Below are 6000 nucleotides of genomic sequence, written 5' to 3'. Positions count from 1 at the left end.
GGTCTACGACGTGAAGTCGGTTCCCAGTCCCTCGTTCGCATTTCATTCCTTATTCGTGAATCCAGCCGCAAATGCTGAGGATAACTGCACAAACCAGATAGATTTAGCCGTGTTGGCCTGAAACAGCAGAACAAAGTCTGAGTCCAGTGGCACCTTTAAGACCAACAAAGTTTTATTCTAGGTAGAAGCCTTCGTGAAGAAGTGTGAGTGCAGTGCAGATGAAAGCTTACACCATGAATAAAAGGTCTGATGAAGTGTGCTTAAGAGCACACGAAAGCTTACATTCTAAATAAAAATTGGTTGGTCTTAAAGGTGCGAGTTGACTCCTACTTTGTTCTACTGCTTCAGACCAACACAGTTGCCCGCTTGGATTTGTTGGTCTTAGGTGAAAATTAACTCCTACTTTGTTCTACTGCTTCAGACCAACACGGCTGCCCACTTGGATTTGTTGGTCTTAAAGCTGAATATTGACTCCTGATTTGTTCTACTGCAAGTTCAGACCAACACCGCTGCCCGCTTGGATCTATCTACTGTGAATAAAACTTTACTGCTCTTTAGGGTTGCCAAGTCCAAATCAAGAAATATCTGGGGACTTTGGGGGTGGAGCCAGGAGACTTTGGGGGTGGGGCCAAGATCAAGGCTGTGACAAGCATAATTGAACTCCAAAGGGAGTTCTGGCCATCACATTTAAAGGTACAGCCAACTTTTCAATGCCTTCCTTCCATAGGAAATAATGGATAGGGGCACCTTCTTTTGGAGCTCATAGAATTGGACCCCCTGGTCCAATCTTTTTGAAATTTGGTGGGTATTTTGGGGAGAGGCACTAGATGCTATACTGAAAATTTGGTTCCTCCACCCAAAAACCAGCCCCCCTCCCAGAGCCCCAGATACCCGCGGATCAATTCTCCATGATTTTCTATGGAATAAATCTCCATAGGGAATAACAGAGTTCCCAGCAGACATTTCCCTCCCCTCCCCTCCCCCCGCTTTCTGACGACCCTGAAGCAGGAGGAGGGCCTCCAAACCGGGGGATCCCCTGCCCCCACCTGTGGGTTGGCAACTCTACTGCTCTTAAAGGCGCCACTGGACTCAAACTTTGTTCTCCGCCGAGTGCAAAACCGACCTCAGCCTGCTGCTGCTTATCAGCTCTGCCATCCCTTTCCCAGCAGCGCCATTTCCCCTCCGTTTCGGCCAGGCCTCCTTTGGGGTCTCGCTCTCCACGCCGAACCTCACCCTGGCCGGGCCTTCCGGGCCGCCCCGTTCCCCTGGCAACGAGAGAAGCCTGCAGGCCGCTCCTGCAACCGCCGCCGCTTCTCCCTCCCGAAGGGGCCGAGAGGGCGCGATGGGGAAAGGCGGCCTCCGTGGCGGGAGGGAGAGAGCCTGCTGGAGCTGGCAGGCCCCTTCTTCACCCCCGGAGTAAGCAGAAGTGTGGAGCCCGGGAAGGAAGAGCCCAGAGCGCCCGGCAGGTAACTCTTCCGCTCTCGAGCCCTTCTTCCTTTCAGGCTTCGTGGCTGGGATTCCTCAGCAGCGAGAGAAGGGCGAGGAAAGACCCTCGTGTGCATGCTCAGAGGCACTCTTTCTCTCTCTCCCCCAGCCACTCGGCTCTGGTTTGCTGATCTCTCGCACGGGTTGCCAACTGCGGCTCTGAAGCCGCATGCGGCTCTTTCACACATATTGTGGCTCTCCAAGCCTCCACTGCCCTGTTGGCCAATCTGAAGATGGCATTTCTCTATTTAAATAATTTCTCCAAGCCAGACAGCGGCTTGGAGAATGCCTTTGAAGTTAAAGTTGCTTTCTTTCCACCTCTCTCTTCTTCCTCTCATCTATCTCCCCTCCTCCCATCTATCTTCCTTCCTTCCTTCCTTCCTTCCTTCCTTCCTTCCTTCCTTCCTTCCTTCCTTCCTTCCTCCCCCATCAATTTTTCTTCCTTCCTTCCTTCCTTCCCCCCTCCCTCCTTCTTTCCTTCCTTTCCTCCCTCCTTCCTTCATCCCCCATCAATTTTCCTTCCTTCCTTCCTTCCTCCCTCCCTCCCCCATCAATTTTTCTTCCTTCCTTCCCTCCTTCTTTCCTTCCCTCCCTCCTTCCTTCATCCCCCATCAATTTTCCTTCCTTCCTTCCTTCCTTCCTTCCTTCCTTCCTTCCTTCCTTCCTTCCTTCCTTCCTCCCTCCCTCCCTCCCTCCCTCCCTCCCTCCTTCACCCCATCAATTTTCCTTCCTTCCTTCCTTCCTTCCTTCCTTCCTTCCTTCCTTCCTTCCTTCCTTCCTTCCTCCCTCCCTCCTTCACCCCATCAATTTTCCTTCCTTCCTTCCTTCCCTCCTTCCTTCCTTCATCCCCCATCAATTTTCCTTCCTTCCTTTCCCCCTCGCTCCCTCCTTCTCTCCTTCCTTCCTTCATCTCCCATCAATTTTCCTTCCTTCCTTCCTTCCTTCCTTCCTTCCTTCCTTCCTTCCTTCCTTCCTTCCTTGAGCCTCTCCGACATCTGAGGTTTGTGTCTTGTGGCTCTCTGGCATCTGGCTCTCTAACACCTATGTGGCTCTTATGTTAAGCAAGTTTGGCCACCCCTGGGCTCTCAGGTACACTGCTGGACTCCAGCTGCGCTGTTCTCTTGCAGACCAACACAGCTACCCTCTGAAACCCACTCCGCTATGGCAATGGACTTTTAAATTTATTTCACTGAGAAGAGGTTTTAGGGCTTAAACGAAGGCTAGTGGAAACCAATGTTCCCTCTAACTGCAGAGTCTTGTGAGCAAGAATTCTGCTTTGTGAGCTACTGGTATTAAAGTTGTGAGCTGCTGCATAAATTATTGTGCTCTGGGGCCATTTTTTCTGAGCTAAGACAAAAATGTGTGAGCTGGAGGCTAAGAATCTGTGAGCTAGCTTACACTAACTAAGCTTATAGAGAGAACACTACTGAAATACTCCCCTTCTCTCATTTTAGTCCCAGTATTCTTTTTAAAAAGAGCCCCGTGGCACAGAGTGGTAAAGCTGCAGTACTGCAGTCGGAGCCCTCTGCTCACGACCTGAGTTCGAACCCAGCAGAACCAGTATTCTTTTAAAAAGAGCCCAGTGGCACAGAGTGGTAAAACTGCAGTACTGCAGTGTCGTAGCCCTCTGCTTACGACCTGAGTTCGAACCCAGCAGAAGCTGGTTCAGGTAGCCGGCTCGGGGTTGACTCAGCCTTCCATCCTTCTGAGGTCGGTCAAATGAGTACCCAGCTTGCTGTGGGGAAAGCGTAAATGACTGGGGGAAGGCAATGGCAAACCACCCCGTAAAAACGTCTGCCGTGAAAACGTTGTGAAAGCAACGTCACCCCATAGTCAAAAACGACTGGTGCTTGCAAAGGGGACTACCTTTACCTTTTTTTCTGTAAAAGCATTGTAGAAGGGCACCGTGGGATAAGACTGTTGCAGCAAAAACATGACTAGAGTTTAGGGGTACTACAGAGTTGATGTGGCATGAACTTTCCTGGGCCAAAGCTAGGGATGCCAGCTCTGGGTTGTAAAATTCCTGGAGATTGGGGAGGGGGGTGGAGTAGGGTTACCAGGTCCCCCCTGGCCACCCGCAGGGGGTGGGGTGGGGTTTGGTTTGTCAAAATCAGGTTGGGGATTTCTGTACTAGATTGAACCTATGAATATTGTTATTTTGTATAAAGGAAAGAAATTTAAAAAACAGGTTGGGAAGCAGCTGAAGATTTGGGGTGGAGTCTGTAGAAGAGGACAGGAACCTCGGCAGAGAACAGTGTCCCTAAGAGTCTCTGCTCCAAAGCATCCATTTTCTCTGGGGGAACTGTTTACTGCAGTCTGGAGATGAGATGTAATTCCAGGGGAAGCCCAGGTCCTACCTGGAGACTGGCATCCCTAATTGAGAGGGAAGGATTTGGGGAGAGAGGGAGTTCAGTGGGGTGTGATGCCACACAGAGCCCACCTTACAAAGCAGCTATTTTATCCAGGGGAACTAACCTCTGTATCCCAGAATCAGTTGTAATTCCAGAAGATCTTCAGCCACCACCTGGAGGTTGGCAACCCTAGCCAAAGTACACAGCAACATGTGTAGGAACTTCAGTGGGCATGACTCTAGTCTTGTACATACTTATTTGGGAGCCAAGCACATTGAATGCAGTGGAACTGACTTTGGAGTAAACCTGCATAGGGTTGCATTGTAAGTCTCTTTCTGACTCATATAAAATAATGCATACAGTTAGTACGTAAGAAGAAAGGGGCTGGCTGTCTTTGCAAAAGGAACATGCTAAGGAGAGCCAGTTTGGTATCATGGTTAAGTGTGCGGACTCTTATCTGTGAGAACCGGGTTTGATTCCCCACTCCTTCATTTACAGCTGCTGGAATGGTCTTGGGTCAGCCATAGCTATTGCAGGAGTTGTCCTTGAAAGCCCTCTCAGCCCCACCCACCTCACAGGGTGTCTGTTGTGGGGAGAGAAGATATAGGAGATTGTAAGCCACTCTGAGTCTCTGATTCAGAGCAAAGGGTGGGGTATAAATCTGCAGTCTTCTTCTTCTTAGTGCTAGAGCATCCGCTTTGCATGCAGAAGGTTCCAGGCTCAGGGCCCATGATCTATTTAAAAGGCCAAGATTGTAGGTGATATGAAACACCACAAAAGCACCCATGGAAATGGCATGCAATCCAAGAATGGAATAAGAGATGCTCTGCTAGAGCTGACCCAGTGATTATTCCAGAATCCTATAAAAGATCCGGTCAGAGTTGACGAGACTCACTCTGAGCACCGACTGGTAACAAATTGGCAAAGGAAGATGAATAGTGTACATGGATGCCTTGAGCAATAAACAAGATGAAATCTAGATTCTCAGACTGCAGGAACTCTTCCTTCTCCTAATATGATCCCACCTTCATCTCTAAGGATTACGTTGAACAAAGAACACTGAGAGGACAGGGAACAATATTGTGGCCAGTATTGCAATTTATCACTTATGGACCACAGAGAATACAGCCACGTACATTTTCCTATTGCTACTTTTCTCCTACATCCCAAATCGAGAAGCAGTTTAAAAAAGAGTTCAAGTAGACAAGTGTGTATTGCAGTTCAATTTATTTCCTAGCTTTTAAAAATGATGTTTACTAAAATAGGAAAACTAGTAACTATAGTATCCTTCTTACTGTAGCCACAAAAGAAGCACTGCTGAACCTCCCTTATTGATAGTACCGAGTGTTTAAAATATAAGACTAATTCATTTTTGTGTTAAGTGATCGTCAGTATTTTGCTTTATATAATTTGTTTCGTGTCCATTCTGCAGGTAAAGCCATGGTAATGTGAAAGCGTGCATAGACTTACTCTAAAGTGCAATGATAGATTCTGCCTTTTCTGCTTTGATTTTATTATTTGTTTTAGTGTGTGTCAAACAAAAGGGTGTGCTACAGTAGCTTATATCTGCTGTTGCCCAGGTTGGCTATGGCTTCTAAAGAATTCTGGGAATTGCATTTGGTGAGGCTGGTGAGAATTGTGTTAAAACAAAAAGGAATCTCTTGGTATGCTGAATAACCTGTATTGTTACAGAAGCTTCCATCAGAAATATGACGTGCATTCTTAGTTGGCAAAGATATAAATGTATATACACACACACTCATTGGGAATCGACAATTGTAAACACTAGGGTGAAAAGAAAATGGAAAGCAAGAAATACACACTAGGACAAGTCTGTGGCTGTTTATGACACAAATTTCTTGGACAGCCAGTGTGGTGTGGGGTTTTTTCATCAAACTAGGACCTCAGAAACCCAGGTTCAAATCCCCTCTCTGCTGTGGAAGCTCACAGGCCAGTCACATGCTCTCAGCCTAATTTACCTCACAGAATTGCTATGGGGATAAAATGAAGACAGGAAGAATGTCATAAGCTGCTTTGGCTGCCCATTGGGGAGAAATTTAGATTTAAGTGCTACAAGACTGCCTTTTGTCTTTTTGCTTCACCAGGCAAATCTAGAGAGTCTTTCTAGAATCTTTAGTCAATGCTTCTTCTCCATTTTGTGAAA

At 47.5% G+C, this 6000-nt stretch overlaps 1 protein-coding gene across 2 annotated transcripts in view; it reads left to right on the top strand.

The window, feature by feature from the left end:
• The first annotated feature begins 1273 nt into the window (after positions 1 to 1273).
• The window catches only part of DEUP1 (deuterosome assembly protein 1), a 95729-nt gene continuing 91002 nt past the window's right edge, over positions 1274 to 6000 (top strand). For both annotated transcript variants that reach the window (XM_060234946.1, XM_060234945.1), the window contains exon 1: positions 1274 to 1466. The gene's annotated coding sequence lies outside the window, so the exon portion shown is untranslated. The remainder of the gene's footprint in view (positions 1467 to 6000) is intronic.

Source organism: Heteronotia binoei, chromosome 3 (genome assembly GCF_032191835.1).
Source record: "Heteronotia binoei isolate CCM8104 ecotype False Entrance Well chromosome 3, APGP_CSIRO_Hbin_v1, whole genome shotgun sequence".
NCBI classification, from domain to species: domain Eukaryota; kingdom Metazoa; phylum Chordata; class Lepidosauria; order Squamata; family Gekkonidae; genus Heteronotia; species Heteronotia binoei.
The sequence above is the reverse complement of the archived record's forward strand: the minus strand, read 5'-3'. Positions and strand labels throughout refer to the sequence as shown.